The sequence below is a fragment of the Aythya marila genome, assembly GCF_965140915.1.
Source record: "Aythya marila genome assembly, chromosome: 1".
NCBI classification, from domain to species: Eukaryota; Metazoa; Chordata; class Aves; order Anseriformes; family Anatidae; genus Aythya; species Aythya marila.
Genome location: NC_139042.1, coordinates 118,072,234 through 118,095,551, shown reverse-complemented (window position 1 = coordinate 118,095,551; position 23,318 = coordinate 118,072,234). Strand labels below are relative to the sequence as shown.

The 23,318-nt window shown below is 39.4% G+C and overlaps 1 long non-coding RNA gene across 1 annotated transcript in view; it reads left to right on the top strand.

Annotated features, from left to right (window-relative positions):
- The window catches only part of LOC309891872, a 71,380-nt gene that overhangs the window by 35,888 nt on the left and 12,174 nt on the right, over positions 1-23,318 (top strand). Inside the window, exon 3 of the long non-coding RNA XR_014319562.1 lies at positions 16,126-16,261. This is a non-coding gene — a long non-coding RNA (uncharacterized lncRNA). The remainder of the gene's footprint in view (positions 1-16,125; positions 16,262-23,318) is intronic.

Below are 23,318 nucleotides of genomic sequence, written 5' to 3'. Positions count from 1 at the left end.
GTGTTTTGAAATACATGAAGTGTTACTAAGCAGTACTTCTTCCCCCCTGTGGATAGCTGAGATGGCCATCATTGATATAAGAGAGGCAAAAGGACAGTTTTGTTTTGTTTTGTTTTGAAAGAAAACTCTGCTGAAGAAGTGGCCTTTATATTCCTTTGACCTACATCAGCTTAGGACTTGGTCTGATCTCCCATAAAGAATTCCATAGCCGGTAATTGTAATGCCCAAAATATTCTCCCTGAGCACTGCCTAAAAGCCAAAATATGTCTTTCTCTTCACATATTGTCTCAGTGGAGCACAGCTGCTTCTGTGGGTTGTGGATAGAAAGGTGATCTGATGTACACTTCCTTTGTGCATGCACACAAATACATGCATCTTAACTATTTTTTCCGCAGAAATTATCCTGAACATAGTAGAAAAGTAAATGTGCTGTTCTCTTACAAAATGGAAAATTACACATCAGTTTGATAACCTGAAGTATTTGATCGGAGAGGCTCTCTCCTCCCCTGAAGTTTTCAGGTTTGTGTATGTGTGTGTGAAAATGAGATGCAAAATCAAAGAACCATAAAAGAATTTTGGGTTAGAAGGGACCTTGAGAGGTCATGGCAGTCTGAGCCCCAGTCAAAGCAGGGCCTGTTCTCAAGTTATGTTAGGTTGCCTGTGGCTTCATCTGGTCCAGTTTACAGATCTGGTCCAGATACAGAGAATAAATAATCTCCCTGGGCATGAATTACAGTTTCTTCATATGCTTCATATGTTACATTTATATGCTTCATATATTACAGTTTCTTCATATGTTATACTGGAATCTCCATGGCCAGCTTAGTATTTCTCCAGTGAATCCAACCGATCATATCCATTACTGGAGATAGACAAGTCAGCTCCTTGCACAACTGTTGGGTATTCTGATTTTTCAGAAGGCCTCAGAGTACAGGGAACCTATCAGGCATATCTACAGTAATAAACAGTCACGCAGATACAAAAGCAGAAGACACAACCTGTAAGCTTAAGTACCACCAGACTGACTGATTCTAGAAAATACCTTTCCAAAAATCTTTGAAACTTAATGAAAATTGCAATTTTATTTTCAAAAATTAAAATAAAATAAAATAAAATTAATAAAATAAAATAAAATAAAATAAAATAAAATAAAATAAAATAAAATAAAATAAAATAAAATAAAATAAAAATAAAAAAAATAAAATAAAATAAAAGCATTCAGTTCATTTTGGGCTCACTTTCCAGGGCTATTTTAATATATGAACTTCATTTGAAAAGAAAACAAAAATCAACAATTTATTCAAGCGAGCAAATTTCAAAGGTGTAGCCTGAAACCTGATTTTAGGAGTTTTTAGTTTATCCCATGCCTGTAATGGCTGTCTAGAGAACTAAAATGTATACTGGCAACAGATAGCAATGGAAGCAAGTGACAGACTGAGACTCAGTAATTAATGAATAAATTCAAGAAGACAGCATCCACTCAGCAGATGATTTTCAAGCAGAAAAAGCAGCAATATTTGCAAGGCTCAATACTTGTAACAGTTTTCATACCCTTCTTACATGGCTGCCTTCTGATGTTATTTTAGAAGATGGCAAAACCATGTTGGCTGCATAGTAAAAGTATTGTCCAGTTTCTCGGTGTTTCTTTCTTAGCTGATGCTGTTTGCACCACTTCTAAGAACAATAACTAGGAACGTAATCCCCACTATATAGACAACATTTAAAATGATCTTGTTCTGACTGGAGATGGTTCCTGCAATGCTGTCCAGAAAATAAGTGACTTTTATGTGGTGACCAAGCCCAAATGCAGGCTTTTCTGCTGTACCAAACCACTGTTGTTCATTGCCTTCCAAATGCTTTACAAAAAAAAACAAAACAAACAAACAAACAAACAAACAAAAACAGTTTGAAATGTTTGGCAGCATTTTAAAATCACTAAGGTCAATTATTTTATATTGAAGTGGTGGGATTGAAGGGGTCCCTGGGGGTGTTTAAGGAAAGGTTGGATGTGGTGCTCAGGGACATGATTTAGTGGGTGACATTGGTGTTAGAGGGATGGTTGGACCAGATGGTCTTGGAGGGCTTTTCCAACCTTAATGATCCTAGGATTCTCTGATTCTATATACATGTATACATAAAAACAGATGCTTTAGGATCATGAATGCAGTTAACAGATGTCTGATAGACAAAAGTGTCACTGGTGCTTTTTTTCTATCTCATTTGAAATGTTCTTTTGCTTGCCTGCACCTTGTAGAGATGACTTCAAAGTATGGTGCGATTTAAGGAAGAAGAGGAAGAAGCTAGGATCTAGGAGTTAATATTATTCTTTTTTTTCATCGGACAAGTGTGTTTCTCATGAAGACAAAAAGGGAGAAAGAAGCAAATTTTAATGTCAACTTGCATTAAGTTGGTTTTCAATTGAGATCTTTGAAAGCTGCTTGAAGATTGCAAATGAGCAGAGGATAGGCAAGGCCCTGATAAAGGCACAGCAAGGCAGCCTTCTGGACTGTGTCGTGCAATGTCATCACCTGTGTGTGGCTACACTTTCTTTGCTGACAGAGCTTCATGTCTCATTCATAAAGATGCGTGTAAATTTGCAAAAGATAGTAATATTTACATAATACCAAAGCCCTGATGTTCTTTCTTCTACAAACAGACAGAAGTCCTAAAACCTGCAAGAGGAGAAGTAAAAATCAGGGAATTTTTTGCAGGTGTTTTGCCAGAGGCCTATGTGAATTACAACTCCATGTATATTTCTCTGATACAAAACAATATGATGTTCTACTTAATTATCTGAAATTAGAACCAGAGTGGCAGGCAAAGGGAAAGACTTCTAGAAGTAAAGTACCCAGGACCACATATAGATGCTCTCTTAATAAGAACCTCATAATTAGTAGCTGTTTCATGAGCAATGTTTCTATGCCTTTGGATTCTTTCGCATATAAAATTCCCGACAATAACCTCAGCTCTGCCCACATTATCTCTGATATTTCCCTTGGAAAGAGACAGCAGTGCTGTGAGCAGTCTGGGGCCATACATATTCGCAATGAGTGTATGTGTTCTCTTTGGCAAGGTTGCTGCAGTCAAATTGTATTTGCAAAGGCTGAGTCCTGCTGAATTCTCTTAGACTCTCTCTTCTACCCAACAGTGTTTGACACAAGTTGTGGGAGCTTCATTATCTACCTCTCTTTCAAATGTGGTTGCAATCTATCACGAAATTCAAGTGATTAAGCTGGGCAGATAGACTTACAGACAACTTATACAACTTTTGTGTAAGTCCCATTTCCTTACAAAACCAGGCAAAAGAATCAAATTTTGTCAGTTTCTGGGCGTTCAAGAAGAAAGCTAAATTAAGTTCCAGATGTGTCCAGCTGAAGAGATGGCTTGGCATCAGCGTACGTATAAAAAGTGGTCTTACTGACAGTGGTCTCAGAAGCTATCACGCTGACCACATAAAAGTCCTTTTGCAGTCGTGACTGTCATTTAATTTCAGATTTTCCTGCCTACAAAATCAGAGCAATATAGAGAGAGTGGCAGCTCAAGATTGTCACAGCCAAAAGGTGAAAACTCTGTGGGTTTTCCTACTAAAATGGTGGAGCTTGTATGAATGAATTAGCTCTTAAAGAAAAGCCTACCCTTCCTGTTCAGGAACACTTGATGAGAGGTAATATGGTCCAGGCAGGAAGAAGCTTGAGGCTTGTTCATCACCACTGTTTGAGGCTGCTATTTGTACAGACAGTGAGACTAATACTCCAGACTAGAAAAATCAGTGTCTACACGGCCCCTGAGTTCAGGTGTCTGTGTCCAGAACTGCTGAGCTTGGAGTGTGCTGGCAGCCTCGGGCAGCTTCTACTTCTTTACAGGCCAAAAAGTTTGGACAGGTTCAGAAAGGTATCAGATCTCCAAAAGTAATGATCCTGAAGTTGTGAGTTCACATGTGGCTTGTTTTAAACTCTACTTTTACATCCTGTAAAATGTACTGGGGCTGCTGTTATTTCCTTATTGGCTTGTAAAATTTTCTCTTTCCCAAATCCACTGTTTACTAAGCTACTAATTGCTGTTCCCAAAAGTCACCAGACACCTATAAGGAAAAAAATAGCCTCAGAACCAAAATTTTCAGCTTATTCTGAAGTTTTGATTTGAAGGAGGGTGGCAAGGAAGATGTAGTTAGCATCAAAATCACAGCAGCGTAACTGCAGGTTAAGAAGCCGGAGGCATCTGTTCGAGCACCACATACATGTATTCATTTGCATTGCTGACTTTGTTGTCACTGCCCGCTGATTATGTGCTGCAGGCAGCCAGCTCCAGTGCAATAGTCTGTAGGCTTCCACTGAGGTGATAATTACAAAGTGGATTGCCTGCAACTGATGGTTTGGAGGCATAATGGAGTGCAAGGTTCAAGCTGAAAGGAGCACAGGCTTATGTAATAATGAGTAAGGATTTTGGTAAGTGATCAGTCTAGGCCAGCTGACTACACATACCTTCCTCAGGCTTAGCTAACAAAGTACAAGCTTTCAAAATGCTGAAATACTCTCCTGTGACTACTGCCAGGTTCACCAGTGCTGGTGAACACACTGCTGGAAAACAAAAGCAGGCAATTGCCTATCCCAGGAGGTAAGACCCAGCTGCTACCTGTCCCCAGAAGGGACTGTCAAGAAGCATTCGGCAGCACAGGCTGCAAAGGTATGTGTCAGCTGGACAGCTGGTGCACACCATGCTTTGCTTCTGAAAATGCCCTTGCTTTTAACACCCTATAGGATCCAAAATAGGTAGGAGTATAAACCGTCAAGTATACTTAGTTTACAGTGCAAAGGGAATTACTGTTCCAAATGTTAAGAGGTCAGCTGTCCAGTTGCAGTAGTTTTGGATTTATCAAGCAATTCATTAATTCGTGTGCTATCCAAGTTTTCTCCAGGCACCTCTTTTTAGTGCAATACTGTCAAGCCACTTGCGAACAGTCTTTGCTGCAATCTAAAGGAAGCAGTAGGAGCAGAACACAGGGTGAACATTTTAGCAACAGAGACATGTGAAAAGTGTAAGGTTTTTTGCCAAACCTTCTTGGCTTTTCTGTGCTGAATTTGACTTACTTTTCTGATGTTTTGACTTCAACATTGTTCTTTTGTGGCTCTATATTGCATACATTTGAGTTGCTAGTGTGGCTGAGGACTCAAACAGTTGAGGCAAAAGTCCAGCAGCTAATTCATCAGGGACATCAGATTTTGAAGATCTGACTTATTTTTCAGTAGTCAGAGCCTTTCTTAGATGCAACTGCTCATCAGCTCCTGGGCCTGATGTACAGAGGCAGCAAACATTCTCATAGATAAATGTTTCCATTCTTTTCAATGTAGAGAGAAATGCTGAATGAACTTAATTACACTTTTACATTTTCCACGTTTTTTTTTATAGTGAGATTCTAGTTAAAATGTCATGAAAGTTCTGTTCACCAAAAATAAAAACAGTAATTTTTATTCCTTTTAACACCTTTCTTCCACAGTGCTTCAGAGACTGATAAACAAGGTAAAATGATCAGCCACAACTGAAAGGCAGCCAATTGCAAGGTGAAGCACAGCAGGTATAAACTGGCAAACAGTAACATTTCAAATGGGTTAGGAGAGGACAGAACGAATAATAATATAAGTGAGTGAAAATCTGGGAGGAATGTAAGAATACAAAACAGGGATTTGGTCAGTACATGCCACACATGAAGTTCATGCTAAAAATAGGAGTTACTGGGGGAGGATGAGGAGCTGAAGGTGCTTTTGCTCCTACATTCAGCTTACTGTCAAGAATGTTCAATGTGCAGTAACAGTAACTGGAAAGTTTGACCAAAATGTGAAATGCTAGGCTTTTGTTTCACCCTACACTCATTATTAGGAAATTATAATTATTTTTACCAGTAAGGGCTATTTTATGCAAGATAAATGTCCAGCTACTCAGGAAAAGAAATGGACATGTGAAGGTCTATCATGTTCAAGCCACGAAGCACTTTGTGTAGGTGGGTGCTCTGATTGCCCATCATAGTCCATGGCGATGTACCACTCGCTGTTAGACACCGGGGCACACAGCTTGTTGGTAGTTTTCCATGTTACTCTGCACTCCATATTGAAGATGAGTTATCCAACCACCCACAGTTTAATTGTAGGCTATTATTCTCTGAGCCTTTAGAGCTAAGGCATCTCTCAGTAAACACTGTCATGCTTGTATGCGCATCCATATGTCCTCTGATTTCCCTGCAGCTTCTCTCAGGCAAAGTAGGCTCTCTGTTTCTCCTACAAAACTCTCATTTGCCCAACAGGCTCATGGAAGTTAGCATTGTTAGTAATTATTTTCAGCAAGGCAGTAATTATGTTTGGATAGACCCAGCTTCGCTATTAGTATTTTCCTGGCAACTTGTCTTTACCCACTTCTTGTTTTTGAGGTAATGCTCAGCAGCCCAGAGCAGAGCCCTGTGGTGCCAGCCCCTGTTACAAGTGTCCAACTCGTGGGCCCTGGTGATCAGTAGGTCTGTACCGACGGACATGCAGGAAACCTTGCTCATTAGCAAAAGAAGCTGTCAGTGGCAGCTAGATGGTGCCACATACAGCAAAGCCTTGACTTTGGGTTGAGGTAAGATGCTCTGGAGGTGTAACTCCATCTCAGCAGAGGTCTGGTCCAGCACCAGAAGCAGACCTGCACCCCAAGCACTCTTGTCTCGGAGTAGCTGGAGGCACTAAGCCCAAGGGTGGGCAGAGCTGGGCAGGGCTGCCTGCCTCCTGCTTCCACTCCCCACCTGCGTCTGCTGACAGGGCCCAGTCGGCAGCCTCCTCAGAGATACAAGCAACTCCTGGGGTGAACTTCTCTCCTCCACCTGTCCCCTGGAATGGCATTGGCCCTGGAAGTGGGAGAAGTGCCTCCAGAGCTGGCTGGGGAGGAAGAGTGAGGAGAGGAATTGCTTTGCCGCTGATGCAAAGTTGATTTTGCCACTCCTGGGCTGAGTACAAAATAGGGATTTTTAGCTTTGTTTCTCCTCCCTCTCACCCCCCAAGCTTTAGGACAACAAAAACCGATTTTGCATATGTTCCCGCGAAGTCTGGATTACCTTTCAGTAGGCAGCCGAGTTTTTTTTTTTATTATTATTATTTTTTTAAGTCCTTGATTTTATTTAGCTCTCCTGAAAAAAGCTGGCTTAGTCTGTAGCCTGAAATCCAGATGGATACTCCATCCCGTTAAAATTATTTTGCAGTTGGTCCAGCTAAAATGTGAGGAAGCAATCTAGCCTTTTGACACATATTGGACCCTTCTGATAGCCGTAATAACCTCCAGAACCAGATGTCTGAGACCAAATCGTTTAGCAGATGAACATGTGTTTCACGGGAAAAGCATGTTGCTCGGTCTGTGCAGTAGGTGTGATGGGGAATATGCTGTATTGGTGTCCAGCTAGCACAAAGGCCAACTTCGTTCTTTCTCTGCTGCGCTGACATTCTTCAGCTTCTTTTCCACATTTTTTCTGTTTGTTCAGACAATCTGAATCTTGAAATGATGGAAGGATGCCTGCAGCCTCCTGGGTAAACTGGTGCTGTTGGCAGTTCAGCCAAGCGCTTTGCTATAGCTTAAGCCTCCACCAGAAATCCAAAGAACTCAAATGCCCGTAGACTCCAGCCCAGGCAGACAGTGTGTAAATGTTTAGTCTGAGGTATTTTATTATCTTGTTTCTCTTCTTTTTGAGAACCAACATTTAACCTGTTCTGAATATTTTTTATGCAGTGCTTGAAAAACAGAATAAACCTGTATCCTCCTTATTTTTGTGAAAAGTAAAAATTTCAAATTTCTTTTGTTAAAATGAAGTGGGAAGCTATGAACTTGGCTTTTATGAAATCCGTGGTTTATGTAAAGAAACATCCTTTGGTAGAATATTTTCAGAAAAAGGTTTATTTTTTTTAATTGTTGAGAATTTTATTCCATGTGGACAAGAGAAAACATTCTTCCATGAAATGCTGGAGAGAGTTCCATGTAATGGGCAGCTGGGAGATATTACAGATCAAATTAAAACCTTCTGAATTGTATTTTTCATAGTGGTTGGTGATTAATACTTATTACAGTACATGTTAAATTGACTTTACTCACTCTTGATAATTTAGACTGGATATTTATTCTTGAGTAGCTGAAAGGTTTGAGTGATTGGATTGATTCTGCTTCGAGAGAGGCTCACAGACTTCAGTGCAAGATGCATCTTTTTGGTCAAGTATTTCCTGCCTTTCCTGGCTGGAGTTTTTTCTTACAATGAGATAGCTTGAAAGGACGATTGCTCTATTATTTATTGCAGAGATGTGTGGGTGCTATTTTTTCTTTTTGGTTTTACTAGGTGACATAATGATGTCTATCTTTAAATAAATGCTTTCTGAGAATTTCATTTTCACAGACATTTCTGATTGAATCCAGCTGAATCACTGGGCCAGCAGCTGCCCCAAATAATTGATGCCATTCATTTCAGGAGCATGACATCAATGTTCAGTTTGCCCGTGAAGCACAATATTAAAGACGAGTCACCTAGGTTAGGTCGTTGAGTTTCTATTCAGGTTATTCATGCACTTAAGGTGAATTAACTCAATGCCAATATAATCAGAGTACACAGCCCCGTACTAGGGTCCTAGTGAACCAAACCTCATTCGCCCACCTTCATCTACAGTGCATCTTTGTATTTTATGGTTGTGGCGACCAATTGTACCAAAGCTTAGGAGATTCTGATATTTGTTCAGACATTTGTTCAGTTAGTATAGACTAGTAAGAGAACCGGAAGAGAGGAGCAGACTCCTCATTTAGTGTGTTGCTGTGCTATAGGTGCTAGTGAAAAGAAAGGATTTTCAGCTGTATAAGTTGCCGTAATGTTTACTGAGTCATGTATTCAGTAGTGACATTGGTACACATGAATGGAATCACTCATAGCCTTTTTCCTGCTCTTCAGTCATCCAAGTTCACTTTGCTGTGACGGAAGAGATGACAAATGTATCAGCAGTATTGTTCAGTCAGAATTTAACAAGTTGGGCAGATCTGTAACAACTAAAAACAACGAGGTCTTAAAACTAGCCTGAAAATACTTGAAAATTCAACTAAGGCAGGTGATTTCTCTGTCGAATAAAACCTACGTGTGGTATAAGAACAGGCAGGATTAAGAACATGAGCTTTTTGCTTTTATGTTTACAATTTAGAGAGTTCTGTCTTGTCACCCTAAACGTTTGAACTCCTTAACCTTATCCCTCTTGTACAAATCTATCTTTCTAACTTTAATTAGTAGTGACACGTAGGCTTTATGACACAGGGAAGACTTCCAGGCAAGATTGGAGAATCCACAAAGTTCTGCTCTGTTGGGCTGGAAGAGAAAGCTGTTCAACTCTGTTGCCCTGGCTTATGATGGAGGAGTACGAGCCACCTTTCAAGGGGGTGCCCAAGCCTTTCTTGGTATTCCCACTCAGTAAATCCATGCTGCTAGCTCCAGTTATCAATGTGGATTACAGTCCTATAGTGTCTTTATTTAGGCATTGACGAAAAAGGCTATTAAAACCACTGGGACCTCCTGGTGGTCTTCAAAGGCAAGAAAGCTCAAAAAAAAAAAAAAAAAAAAAAGTGAAATTTCTTTTAAAAAGAACAACAAACTGAAACCTTGCAAATGTTCTTTCCTTTCCATACATACCTGGGAAATTTTATTTTTTTTAAAGTTTTTTGCTTGTGTTTGCAAACTTTAGCAAAGTTGTTTAGAATACTTTAATTTAATGCTATATGCAAAAGCAATCAAGATATTTATCTACCTTGTTCTAAACAACACATGGACAAAATTTCCTATAAAGCAAGACTTTGTCAGTTCTTCTTCTTTAATCCTATGGGAACTCCAAAAAGTGATAATTTGTTTTCCTGTTAATTGTAATGATTTTCCTTATGATCTGACAGAATATATGGCTGTGTATCTGGAAACTTTTCCTACTTATCTCCAAAATCTTAGTACAAATGATACTAACAGGCGACTAACCAAGGAAATTATGATGCTTGGACTGTGTCTTTGAAAAGGATGTTGTGAGTGATGCATGGTTATAATTTTCCCAATTGCATTCAGATGTCAGAACTGGCAGTTGTTTCCCCAAACAGCAGGTGTTCAAGCTGACAGACAAGATGATAATAATAACCAACAGAAAGTTATATGAGGAATTCTATATAGCACAATGTCTGTGTTTGACTACGTGCAGAGTGAAGTGAAGTGGCAGTGAAAGTTTTGTTTAATCCACAGGCTGATAATAACAGGGACTGAATTCAATCACTGAAGGCATTGATTTTTGGTTCCTTCCAGAATCTGGGGAAAGTCAGTACAGAGATTCGTGTGAATGTGCTTTTTTATTAAAATGACAGACTTTTCCAGTATGATCTCTGCATATTCACCCCGCGGCTGTTTGGTATGAGCATCCTGTAAAGACCACTGAGACAACTAACTGTCCTAGCCTCCAGGATTTTCTTATTTCAAACTAAAGTGAAGAAAAAGGCAGCAGTAATACATGAGCTGTGTCCCTGAAAAGGTTTGAAGCATAGACATAGGTACTGGAGGGAAATTTACAATTAAATGCATTTTTAACCAGAGTAAGGCTACGTCAAGGCTTTCAAAACCTTTTGTATTACAGCTCACGTAGAAATGTGACAGCTTAGAAAGAATCAACACAGTACTTCAATACAAACTTGGCAGGACAACCACAGAAGAAGCATAGAAAAATAAATAAAAGAAGAGCCTGTATTTCAGGATGTCTCTGTTTGCAGACTGTAGAAAAGATACAGGACTTGTTCTAAACTGCTGGATGATCCTTCTGACAGACCTGTGCTCCTTTGCTGACACGTACACACTCACTTAAAACATACATTGCTGAAATTTCTTCCAGGACAATATTAAGCTGAAAAGGTGGGTGATCCAAAGAAAATGTGCCTGCTGTCCAAAATGCCTGTTGCTCCCTCACTTCAAATATTGACATTCGTCTGGGTGCTTCTCGTTGTTTAGGTTGTCCACAGACCAATTTAACTGAGACTACTCTGCCAAGAAATAGGACTTGTCTCAGTAGGAAATTTCATAATCATTACCACTCTTAAGTGTACACTTTCTGTCTCATTTCTTTTTTATTATTGCAATTGATGTAATTTGAAAATTGATATACCTCATTACTTGCATGTCACCACGCCACACTGTTCTGCCTTCCCACTAACGTTAAATACACCGTTTTTTCTACATTTATTTTTTTCACTTAATATTTATGTATGCATTGCTAGGTGAATAATGTTCAGAGGTCTGCTCACTGGTTTGTTACTTTGGGTTTTTAATTCACTCCTGTGTGCGTGGTGTCGGAAAAAGCCATTAAAATAAAAGTATCACAAATGGTTATAGGTCTTATAATCAGCCAGCAAGTAGATTTTCTTTCTAGAAAAATGTTTCATTCTAGTTTCCACGCTTAGCATTGCTAAAAGACCTCAGGAGAAGGCAAATTCTCCTAAAAACTTGCTAATTTTAAAGTGTGCCTTCTTAATCTGTCACTCCTGTGTTGTAACTTTTACTTTATAATTACTTTATAATTTACTTTATAATTCCTATCATTATGTTGTTATTTTGAGGGGCAGCTTAATGGCACAAGAGAATAGAGATAGCTAGGGAAAATCTGATTAGATGCCAGAAAAAAATTCTCAGTGAAGATCAAACATTGGAACAAGATGCCCAAAGAAGTATTAAAATCTCTGTCCTTGGAAATATTCTAGATATGGCTGGATATGATCCTGAGCAACCTGCTCTGACTTCAAAGACAGATCTGCTTTTAGTGGGGACTTGGACTAGAAGACCTCCAGAGGTCCTTTCCAAACTAAATCATTCTCAAATTCTGAGAATATTTTTCTCTTTTGTCAATAGTTTGCAAAGAAAGTGCTAGTGTACAAAGGCGTATAAAATCTGATTTTGTAAGGCTATCAATAAAATTATAATAGCAAAGTTTGCCCTCTGAATATCCTTTGCAACAACATGGAGTGTTTCACCAAACTACCATAGACTGATTTCACCACCATTGTACCACAGAGGTCACTACTGTCTAGCCCTGGCTAATGGACCTAACTTTTGTCTTTCTGAGGAAAATAAAGCATCAGCCTCTGCCTTTCCCTGTACTTTTTCCTGGCACTTTATGGGTAAAAGTAGCCTAGATGGGCATCCTAGTGAATGGTTCGTTCTACTTCCCAGCAATGGAAGAATCTTCCCTACTGCATACTGCTGGTGCTTTTCCTTGTCTCGTTTTAAGTCTCTCAGATGACAAGGCTTCCACCATTTCTTTTGGCACTCTGATTATTAAACAGCAGAGAGAACAGCCTTATGAAGTTTCCCCAGTGTCAATCTAAGTTTTCTCTTACTATCTTTTTCCTGTTACTCCTAAGTCTGTCTTACATATGATATTAATGTACCTGTCCCACTCCTTGGTGTTTAAATATTTAATCCACTTGAAATTTGTATCATGAACTATGGTTCATCTTATTCTTCTAGCAGCTTGCTTGTGATCACCTTCCTTTTCCTCTGGATATTGCTCTTTGTAGCCATTTTTTGCTTCTCTGAAGTCTTGCCGTCTTTTTTGACCATTGGGCATGTGGAACTAAGCAGAGCTTTCATAGCCCGAGCCAAGAAAAAATTAGGTTATTGTTTCCTTGCTCTGTGTTGAGGTACCTCTGCAAAATCAGGGCAAAAGTGCATTTTTCTTTCCTCTACTGAATTTATATTACAGCACAGCTGTAGAAATTTATCATCCTCGGTCACAATCAGGGCTCCTTCAGCATTACAACCTCCCCGTGGAATACCCTGTGATGTAGGTGTGCTATGGATTGTCAGGGATGATCCTTTAAGATAAATTGTTAGGATTACTGGGTTCATGTTTCTCCTCAGAAAAACAGAAATAGAGGATAGATGTAGTGAAATGCTCTATATGCACTGAAACCAGCCAAGCCATGGATCTGGCACCAGCATAGCCTTTCTTTCAACATGTTTAAAATATTAATAGATGCTACTTACATGCACTGTGAAGCATGGACTATGTGGAGATTTTCATGCAGCTCCTAACTCATATCAAGAGCTGTAAGAAGTTCAGCTGATGGACTTGGATACAATGAATAATACTAAAAGTGTGTTTAGCAAACAAGCAGGGAAAGGGAGAAGAGAACCAAACTCAATGCTAGAAGTGGGGATGGAGCAGGGCAAGGAAATGGTAATTCTCCAATTTAAGTACTATCCAAATTCTCTTTCCCTTTCCTCCTGCCAGTCTCCAGTTCTTCTGTGTCCAGCTCTGAGGAGGCCTGAGTGCATGTCTGTACGTGTGTGCCCAGACTGTCTGTGCCCAGAAAGACTGCTTGTACCCGCTTATCTTTTGGGTATGTTCTTCATTCAGTGCTACCAACAATGTGTTTTCGTTTAGCTAGGAAAAGAACATGTTCTACTTCACTTTGAACCTCCCTTGAGGGAAAAGCGAACAAACGTGTTTAAATTGCAAGAAGAAAAAGTTCACCAATTCAAAATAGTCTGATGGGTCTCTAAACTCAAAACAGAAGCATGGGAGGTTTGCCCACCGGTATGAAGATGAGAATCTGAATCGTTGGACAGGGCGGCCAGCGTGCCAGCAAAGCTCTCCCTTAGCTCTATCAGGAGAAATCAAGGCTCTTTGTTAACTGACAATTCATCAGTCTCTGGCAGTGATCCATCCACAGGCAAAAGAGCCGTGCATCTACATTTCTACTTCAGTTGTGGTGAGACACGCAGACGGTCTTGCAAACAGATAAATATTCAGCCCAGTCCCTGGGGGCTGTTACCACACAAAGTCTGACCTGAGATACACTGAACCCAGTGTCCGTCAGTTGGAGACCCGTCTATATCTGCTTCTGTTTATTGTGAAACCCGACTGTAGGATCTATTGGATAAGACCGCCTTTATTAAGCCTCTAAATAATAGCTGTGCTGCAGTAACAAGCCAGTCACGTCTGTCAAAAGCTTGGGAAAAGCTGTACTCAGTTCAAAACAGTACTTTTATTTCCAACTTTTTAACAGAGACCAGCTTCTAAATACGATATCTCTTTGCTCGTATTTCTGGAAGTCAACCTTTCTGACTGTTTTTCTTTGGCATCTACTTCTCCAGCAAAGAACGACCGTAATCATTTTATAAAGAGTCGGTTGTTTTTTTCATTTCACAGTTATTAGTAGAGCAACACTTAAGAATTGGTCAGTGCTTCCAATATATTGCAGTATGCCTCACCAAAGTTAGAGGAATAATGAATTTTTGTATTTGGACACTTCTTTGGAACAGCACAAATTTTCCCTTTAGCTTGTCTGGGGGTTCTGCCCTGCTGTCTGTTTTCTAGCAAGGTTTACACTGGCTTCTCTTCTTGTCCTCTGTGCTGAGCGATAGCAAAATGGCTTCTCCTCAGTGGACAGAAGGGTTACGGCCTTTTTGCTTGTCCGGAATCTGCTGACAAACTAAAAGGCCCCAAAACTGAGGGGCGGATTTCGTAAAGGTGTACCAGAGCTTTAAACCAGCCTGCAACAGAAAATGAACTAAGCAAGTGTTTTAGAAAAAATGTCTGCTGCTGCCGAGTTCGGGAGAAAGGGAGAGCACCATTAGATACTGTAAATGAGCCTGATTTTCAGATGGAGATTCTGAAAACCTTTAAAAGCGTATCAAACCCCTTTCAGATGTTTTCTGAACAACCATTTTTTTTCTCTCTCTCCTTTTTCTGTGCCCGTTGAATACTGCCAGCTGTGTAATTGTAATACATAATACCTGAATATGAACTGAAAAGTTGCTGATGCCTTACCTGGGTCTTAACAAGAAGCTTCCCTCTCTGATACCTTTGTGATGCAGGAAGAGGAATCCTTGTTACTAAACTAGATGGGAGTGGACATGTATTTGTGAAACCATAATCTAAAAAAACTCACTAGATTTTATTACAGGGTTATTTTTTCTTACTTGTGAAAGTTTTTGGCAAAAAGAAAATTACCCAGAGATGAAAATCTTGCCAAAGCAGGGTTTCCCAATATATATCAATATAGACTGCAAGGAAGATACTAAGATTCTTCTTTACTCCAGTCTAACAATGTCAGCATAGCTCTAGGGATATGAAAATAGCAGGCCATATCCCTAGGCATAGCTCTAGGGATAGGAAAATAGCAGGCCATTTTCCCCTCTCAATCTCTGCACTGAATTCCCAGTTAGAGCTTTTCTTGGGTAAAACCAGTAAGATCAGTGCTAGGGTCTTCAGTTTCCTAACATCTTTCATAAGGAACAGACTGACATTCAGCTTGACTCTTTGGAGCTGGGATGCCCCACCTAGTTCTGCATAATCTCTAGTGCAACAGAAAGGCTAACCAGCAATCTGTGTAACAATTCAGGAATTTCACACAGAGACAGTGAATTTAAAAGTCTGGTGAACATTTGTGACATTAGTAATTTACTGCTTGTTGCAGTATCTGGATCTTTGCTGTGTTAAACACCTACATTACATTTGTCTCGAATACTTATATAGAGATCAGGCCCTAAAATAAAACAGAAAACCATCTACACTGTTCCAGTCAGCCTCTTCTCTGTCCTTAGAAATGAGCTGGCTCGTTCCTTCTCAAAATGTGCTTTCTCCCTGTTGAAAACTTTTCCACTGTGAACTCAGATAATTAGTTTAAAATTGTCTCTTTTGCCCAGCAATGACCTGTTGTACAAAGTCTGGCTGTAGCATGGGGAGAAAAATCTCTTTCTAGAAGAACAAATGTGACTATCCTCTTCTTTTCTCACCTAACCCCATATATTTTTTAGCAAACCGGTGGGGGTAAGTAGAAAGCAAACTATTTATTCAGGCTTTTGTATTGTGTTATCAGTATAGCAGGGGCCATGGAAAGCTTAACTCCAGAGAAGTTTGCCAAAAGTATCCTTAAAAAATAAAAATAAAAAAACACAGTGAAAGAACTAATTATGTTGTATCATCTTGGTAATAAAGAGGCTCTGTGTTGCAGCAGTATGGCATCCCTGTGGACACAAAATTATTATTTATAGTAAAGAAAATCTAGTTCTTATTTGGCACTCTAAATGTTTTACCAACCAAGTCTTTCATCTCTATTTTACAGACAAAATTACTGAGATACAGACTGTAAACTGCCTGCAAAAGAACACCCTAAAAACTAGCAGTAGAGCTAGGATAAGATTTTGAGACTCGGAACAGAGCAGGAAGCCCATGCCCTGCAAGAGCACCGACATCACCAGGTAAGACTACCAAATGACAGGGGCTATTTCTTTGGGGTGGATTTTGGAGATATACTCTGCTCTCTTTCCAGCCAACCACAGTTCTACTACTGGCTTCAGTAGGAACTGAGTTTTAGACTAAGAGATTTTTTTAAGAATCTGCTATCTTTAATACATTTTATGTGTAGCAGCACCTATTATCAAGCTACAGCTATTTGCCTTATTCACTGTTAGTGAGTCCTACATGGTTACATCTTTACAGCTGAAAGCCCCTTCTAAATTCTACTTCAGGATGAAATAGTTGCTCTGCAGGCTTTCAAAATCTCCACACTTAGAGATAATGCACCAAACCTATTGTACCAGCAATTTATGTCTTGTTTATGGTGCCATGGTTTTCCTGTGTAAATAATCAGTTAGGATTTGGCCCCCCAAGGTTGTTGTCCTGCTTCCAAAAGGGCAGGTATTTTACTTCAAAGTGCCATGTTTTTTTTTCTCCTGGCTGCAAAATAGCCTGAACCTTCACTAATATGGGGAGGCCAGAGTCCCAGTGGAGTAACAACCAGCGGGTTTCGAATACTAGAGAAAGACCTTTAAAGCTCTCAAACATCTTTTCTCCTACCAACAACGTCCAACACATCCCTTCCTCTTGGTGCTAAGAAGATGAGGCCCCCACTGCATCTTTTAAAAACAAGGAGAACAACAGCTTCCCATGTAAAATAATTGCTACTAATAAGAATCTGCCTTCCTTTTTTCCCTGTCAGTTGAACAGCTGCAGACTTCTTTTCAGTCTTGAAGGATGTCATTTTTTAATTACCTCTATACTGACATTTTGCATATTGGGACTAGTTGTATATGGAAAGAAGAATGGCTGTATCAGATTGGATTGAGTCATCCTCTAGCTAGCCTGGGATCCTGCAACCAAAAAGTGACCAAAACCAGATGCCTAGTTAAGAGCATCAGGACAGGGCAAGCTCTCACTAATACGTTGCCAGCATAGTCATATTTTCCAGCAATCTGCAATCCAGAAACTATCTCAAGCAGAGATGATATTGTGTTTAAGTTCTGTCAGGGAAAAGGGAACATCAGGAGAGGAGACATTGAGTCTAGGTCTTGTACATTCACATGAGTGGTACATTCATTTATTTGATACTGCATTGTTTTCTATTTATTTCACAGTTGGTGTAATTTACACAGTTGTTGTAACTTATGAATTATTTTTCAAAGAGTTCATTCTTGCTACTTGGCCACAGTAGAGAATTTTTATTACAGCATGAAGAATTTGTCTGATCTGATGTCACCTAACTCAGAAGTATTTTCCCATTCACCACATGTCAGCCAACTAGCATTATTTCCAAAAGATGCTGAAATCAAATTCTGCATGTTTCCTGTTTAAATCTTTATCAAACATCTCTTTCTTTTCAGAAACAAACAAACAAACAAAAAAGCAATGTTTTTTTTCAGAAAAACACTTGCACGTTTTGCCAGTTATATACTATTTACTGGAATACTAGGTGGACTCCTTTTTTTCTTCTTTAAGAAGACCTGCAGCTGTTTCTTCAAGTTCCAGACAACTAATCCACTAAAATTGGGACAGTATGTTAAAGTTAACGATGTGCTATGTGATTAACTTCCTGACTTACCTGATTAAAACCGGAGTCTAGGAGTAGTAGAAAAAGGCATGTCTCTTATCTAAACGGTCTCATTAGACAAGTGGTATTTCTTGAAGGAAAAACTCCATTCAGTTTACATTCATAGGAGTAACATGTATTACAGGCTTAATTTCAGGAAGGAAAAGTTAGAATTTTGATTCTCAGCAAGTTATTCATTATGATTTTACATCATAAATTGCACTCACCATTATGGTTTTCTGCTGCATGCTCCAACAGGCTTATATATCAGTATGCATTGCTACTTAGATAGGGCTAACAATTAAAATCTCACTTCACTTACTTAGAGAACTTACTGCACAAGGACCAATCCTGAAAAAATAAATACTAATAATGATAATAATAATTATTATTATTTATCCTGTTGACTCTCAGGAAACTACTCTCATTTGTAAAGTGAGATAATTGTAAGTCTTGAAGGATTAAAATTCGCAACTATAGAGGTCTTACCTCAGGATTTATTCCACGTACAAAATGCACATGTAACTTTCTCATCATTTTGCTGTAATAAAAATCTCTCCTATGTCCACACAGTGAAAGTCATTTACAATGCAATTTGACTTCACATACATTTCTTTGTTGCCCCTCCTGGTGAGAAATGGAAATGTCCGTGTTAATAGGCTTAACTCCTAAGGGCAGCTATGGGCACTGAAACATCCTCTAGTACTAATCAGAGATTTAGGTATTCTATATTACCATGCTCTGTACAAGCATGTTCCTTAGCATCACAGTGAAACAGAGGTCCACCGTGTGCGGACGTGACAAATCTCATGCTGCCAGGGTGAGACTGAGACACTTTTTCCTGTCTCCGACCCTCCAGCATCAGCTTCTGCGTCTCCTAAAGGATGCTGTTTTCCCTGCCACAGGGATCCTGAAAGGCTGCCCTGCCCTGGAGCTATTCGACTCCATATGAAGGTCTTATAGACTTCCTGCTGCTACAGTTGAGGAAGACAAATGCCCTCCTGACAACTGAAAATGTTAAGAACACAAATAAAATTATTCTTTCAGACCTCATTTGGGTACTTTGATTTAAAAAGTATTATTTTCATAACTGCTTTTCAAATATTACTCATTACCTTCCTGGCTGCTTTGCACATTGTTTTCTTTTTCACTTAAGATGTATTGCTTATGCTGGGAGAAGCTGTGTGGCCCCACGGTTTGAGAACAAGACCAGATGGCAGGAGTTATCACATCCAAAATCCAGTTTGCCACTGATGTTACGCATTGCCTTGGGCAAATTGTCTGTTAACACTGCATATCAAGTCCTGTGTGCATTTTTGGAAGGAGTAGAGACAGTAATATCTTTCCTGTAGTAATTCTCTGAATGTTTCTTAAAGACTGTACTGAGCACAGGGTGCCCATCAGAAAGCTGAATCCTTACCTCCCACAACATCCCTGCCTTACCATGAGAGTTGTGTTTGCACACTCCAGCAGACACATCCACCTCTTTTGTCAGTGGACTTAATCAGAAAAATGTAGCACGGGAAAGAGGCTGTAAGAGTAAAGTGGAGTAAGCAGGGGGTGAGGTGAATGCTGGCCTGCATCTCACCAACATCGTTCTCCCTAGAGGAAATCAAAGAAACATGAGTTTTGCAGACACCAGCCTCTTAGTTAAAATGCCTTCTGTGGTAAGCTTGATTCCAGCTGTTGTTGGATACCTGTGCTTGGGCTTCACATAATTTTTTCCAATGGAATAATTCTGTAAGTATAAAATTAGAAATGTTTGTTATTTTTCTTGGAAGACTTTTTTTCATCATAAAACTAAACACTTTTCTAACTGCAGCGTAACTACAAGCCAAACTGTTCTATATGGTCCTGCTGATTATTTTTTTTCCCCACTGAAATGGCCTTCAAACATGAAAAGTGTGACAGGGAGCTGATCAATATTTGGCAAATTCTGCCAAGCAAGGGTCTTCTGCTTGAACACGACAGTTTTTTTTAACCTGAAGAATTTCTGTTCTCCACTGCCTATTACCCCTAACTCAAGTGGCAAACAGAAATAAGCAGGCCGTTTTATACATAAAGAACCAGTAAGCAAAGATTAGCAAAGATTACTGAGCAAGCCACTTTCTTTTTTTTTTATCTTTGATAAACAAATATATTCTTCCATTCAGTTGTACATTTTTCTTGGGTAGGCATTGCTGCTAAGTAAAAGTCATGAAGTAAATCTAGGTGTTGTCAGCACAAGGATGGCTTTAAGATTAGGACTAAAGCTAAATTCTTTCCCAAAAGAACTAGAAAGACAAACATTCCCTAGTGGTATAGACTGCAGCCTGTGAATTTTTATTAAAACATGTAATCTGACTGAAAATGGAAACCTCCTATTTCTACTTGAAACTAAAGAAGAAGGTATGAATGTCTATAGGTGAGGTTTTTTTAAGGGTAGTTTCCTTCAAATGTGATTATCAGAAAACCAGCTGAAGGGAGGGTTTTCTGTTGTTACATATTATTCTTGTAAAACAATGTGTTATGGTTGCTTTTATTAAATATTGATCAGAAGGATCAGCCAGGGAGCCACGGAAATCTCTGTGATAGCTTTCCTATGGGCTGTTTGCTCAGGTGTAGGAAGGGCAGTACTGGTGTTTCAAGAACACATTTCCCTGAGTGTTTTTGAAAGAACCAAAGAAACAATAGTTACATCAGGTCCCTCTGCTCACGTGGCTTCTGTGGAAGCACCTGTATTTAAAATACACTCTGTGTCCTATCCCAGTGGTGAAGCCAGGAGAATTATTTTTGGCAACATTCTCAAGCCTTAGATGTCTAGATTTAAGCATCTAAATATGTGGCTTGATTTTGAAGTACTGAACACACACATACATGCACACAGACATGCGCACGTTTTATTGAAGTCAGCTGGAGACGCTGGGTCATAAACATTTTTGAAAATCAGGCCACTTATTTAACTGTCTAACTATGGATTTATGAGCCTAGCTTCAGACACACCCAAGTCTAGTCATCGGCTCTCACAGATACAGGCGTATTGTCCCAACACTGCACAGTGCAGACTGACTAATCTTTAAGTCCCGTTCCAGAGTCACACTTCTTAAAATTAAGCTCAACGAAAATAAAATTGGGAGAATTATTTCCATATATTAAAACCAAGGATTATAATTTTTTTAATCCTGGAAGGGAAAGGATTTGAACCTTTCTCTGCAGTAACTGGAACCTAAATATTGCAGCCCTACTATTAGCTAGTGAGAATCAGAAAATCAGATTGATTTATTGTCCAATTTTCTATTTTTCTTTGAAATATTACAGTGTTTACTGAAGTCTGTGGGACAGCTTGTGATTATTGCTTATAAAGAACAAGGGGATCGCCAGACAGCCCTCGCTGTGCCACAGAAGTGTTATAATTACACACTGCTTTCTACTCACAGCTTCGGACAAAAATGTGACCTTGCCTCAGGGACATTAAAATGGAGCACTGAAACCAGTTTTACTAAAATCTTCCTCTGAAAGCTGATGTGGGATTGGTGCAATGCTGCTGCCTAACACCTGAGCAAGAGTTTGTCTGCAGTGCCAGTTCTTACCAGCCTCTGAGGGCAAGGCTTTCACAGTGCTGCAAGCAGGGGTTTGCTTTGGAGCCTTCTTTTGTGTCATAAAATCTCAGTCGAAAAATTTGGGTCAGGGAAGTGTACAAAACTATTTCAGTCACCACACATCTTTGACACTGTTCAAATACATTCAATGATCTGCTTCCATCACAGTTGACAACACAAAAATGACAAAATTGACCCAAAGAAAGACTCCATAGACTCCTGTACTGGTTTTGTTTTGGTGTTTGCCTTTTTTATTTTTATTTTTTTGCTTTGAGGCTTTTTTATTTTTTTTGGATCACAGCAGCTGGAATTCGGTTCATCAAGTATTGCTGTGAAGAATTTCCTTTACTGATAACAATGCAGAACAAATTCAATTTCTTCTTCTCACTCAGTGCAAGGATCTGTGTGTTCTCTCAAGAACTAGCACATTTCAGAGTCAAAGGTGGTCCAGAAAACATGTATGCACAAATAGATGTGTCTGTTTTCGTTTAGCAAGGTATTGGTTTAGTTTATTCTCTCAGGTAGCCTTAGACTGTCTTTTCTCTTACGCTTTTTTTTCTTTGTAATAGAGTATCACCAGCAAAGGCTAGATAGAGTAAAGCAGAACAACTCGGTGGGCGGTAAAAACACTAAACCATGTAAAGCCTAACATTATTTTGATTCCAAATGTTCTCTTTTAGAAAACAATTTCTAAAACAATTGCTTCTGAGCTGGAAAAGACACAAAGGTTATCGCTTGATCTTTTAGTAAAATCTGGTAGCAAGGTCAGTGGAAAGACAGAAAGCCATCCTGGACAAGCACAATTCTCTCTTTGCCTCTTTCTTATTACCTAACTTGCAAACATTGGATGGATGTACCCCTTTTGAATCTTTACAGAGTACAGAATTGTTTTTAGGATGGTGTTAGTCTAGATTTATACTACTTAAGGAACAGAATCACACGCTCTGTGTTTCACTGAACAAAGTTCAAATTCAGGTGTTGTGACTGATACAGTCACAAATTCCCCTTCCCCTTCCCACAGAAGCTGTTCAGTACAGAGGGCGCCCTGTGGCTGCAGCTAGCTGGACTATAACTTTTGGTCAGATCTGAAATGGTTCTTTTCTCCCTACAAGACAACTTTGTTTCCTCTGCCTTTTCAGCATATTGTTTATAAAGCATGATCTAAAAAGACATGAGTGCTGAAAATAAGAGCTAAAATGCAAACCAAAGAAAGATTTCTGATGGATGAGTCCACAGAGAAAACCGTTTAAGTGAATGTCAGCAGCATTCATGTTCAAGCTCCTAGAAATATCCTAATTTGATTTTTAAGAGTCCAGGTACTCTCAATTCTATTCTTAGTTCTAAAAAGTCCCAGAAACACACCTTTAACATAGAACTTCTGTTGATACTCCTTTTACTCCACTGCAGGGTAGGTATCTCTACTATTTCCATTGTCTAGCTTTCTTTTTCTCATTCTCTGTGTTAGTTATGCAGTATATGTTTTCTGAGGTGCTCCCTACCATCTCCATAAACAATGAGTCAGAGACTAAGTGGGGACAGATTGGTAGCCACTTCAGTCACAGAAAAGAAATAGCAGGGGAAACTAAATTTAGCCCTGAAAATAATAGAAGTAGACAAATAAAGGAGGAACAATTCCGAGTGAGGAGTGAAATGTGCATGCCAAGACCGCAAGGGAAAACTGGGAAAACTCTACAGACACCCAGTAACAAAAGCTTCAGTCAAAAGCAATGGGAGATTCCCCATTCACTTAAACAGTAACAGTGGCAGGGCCCAGCTTTCTGGACAAAACATCACAACAGTGTAAAAAGGTGCTTTTCACATGTAGACAAATTGTTCCTCTCTTGCAGATCTTAACGGTCTTAGAAGGAAAGG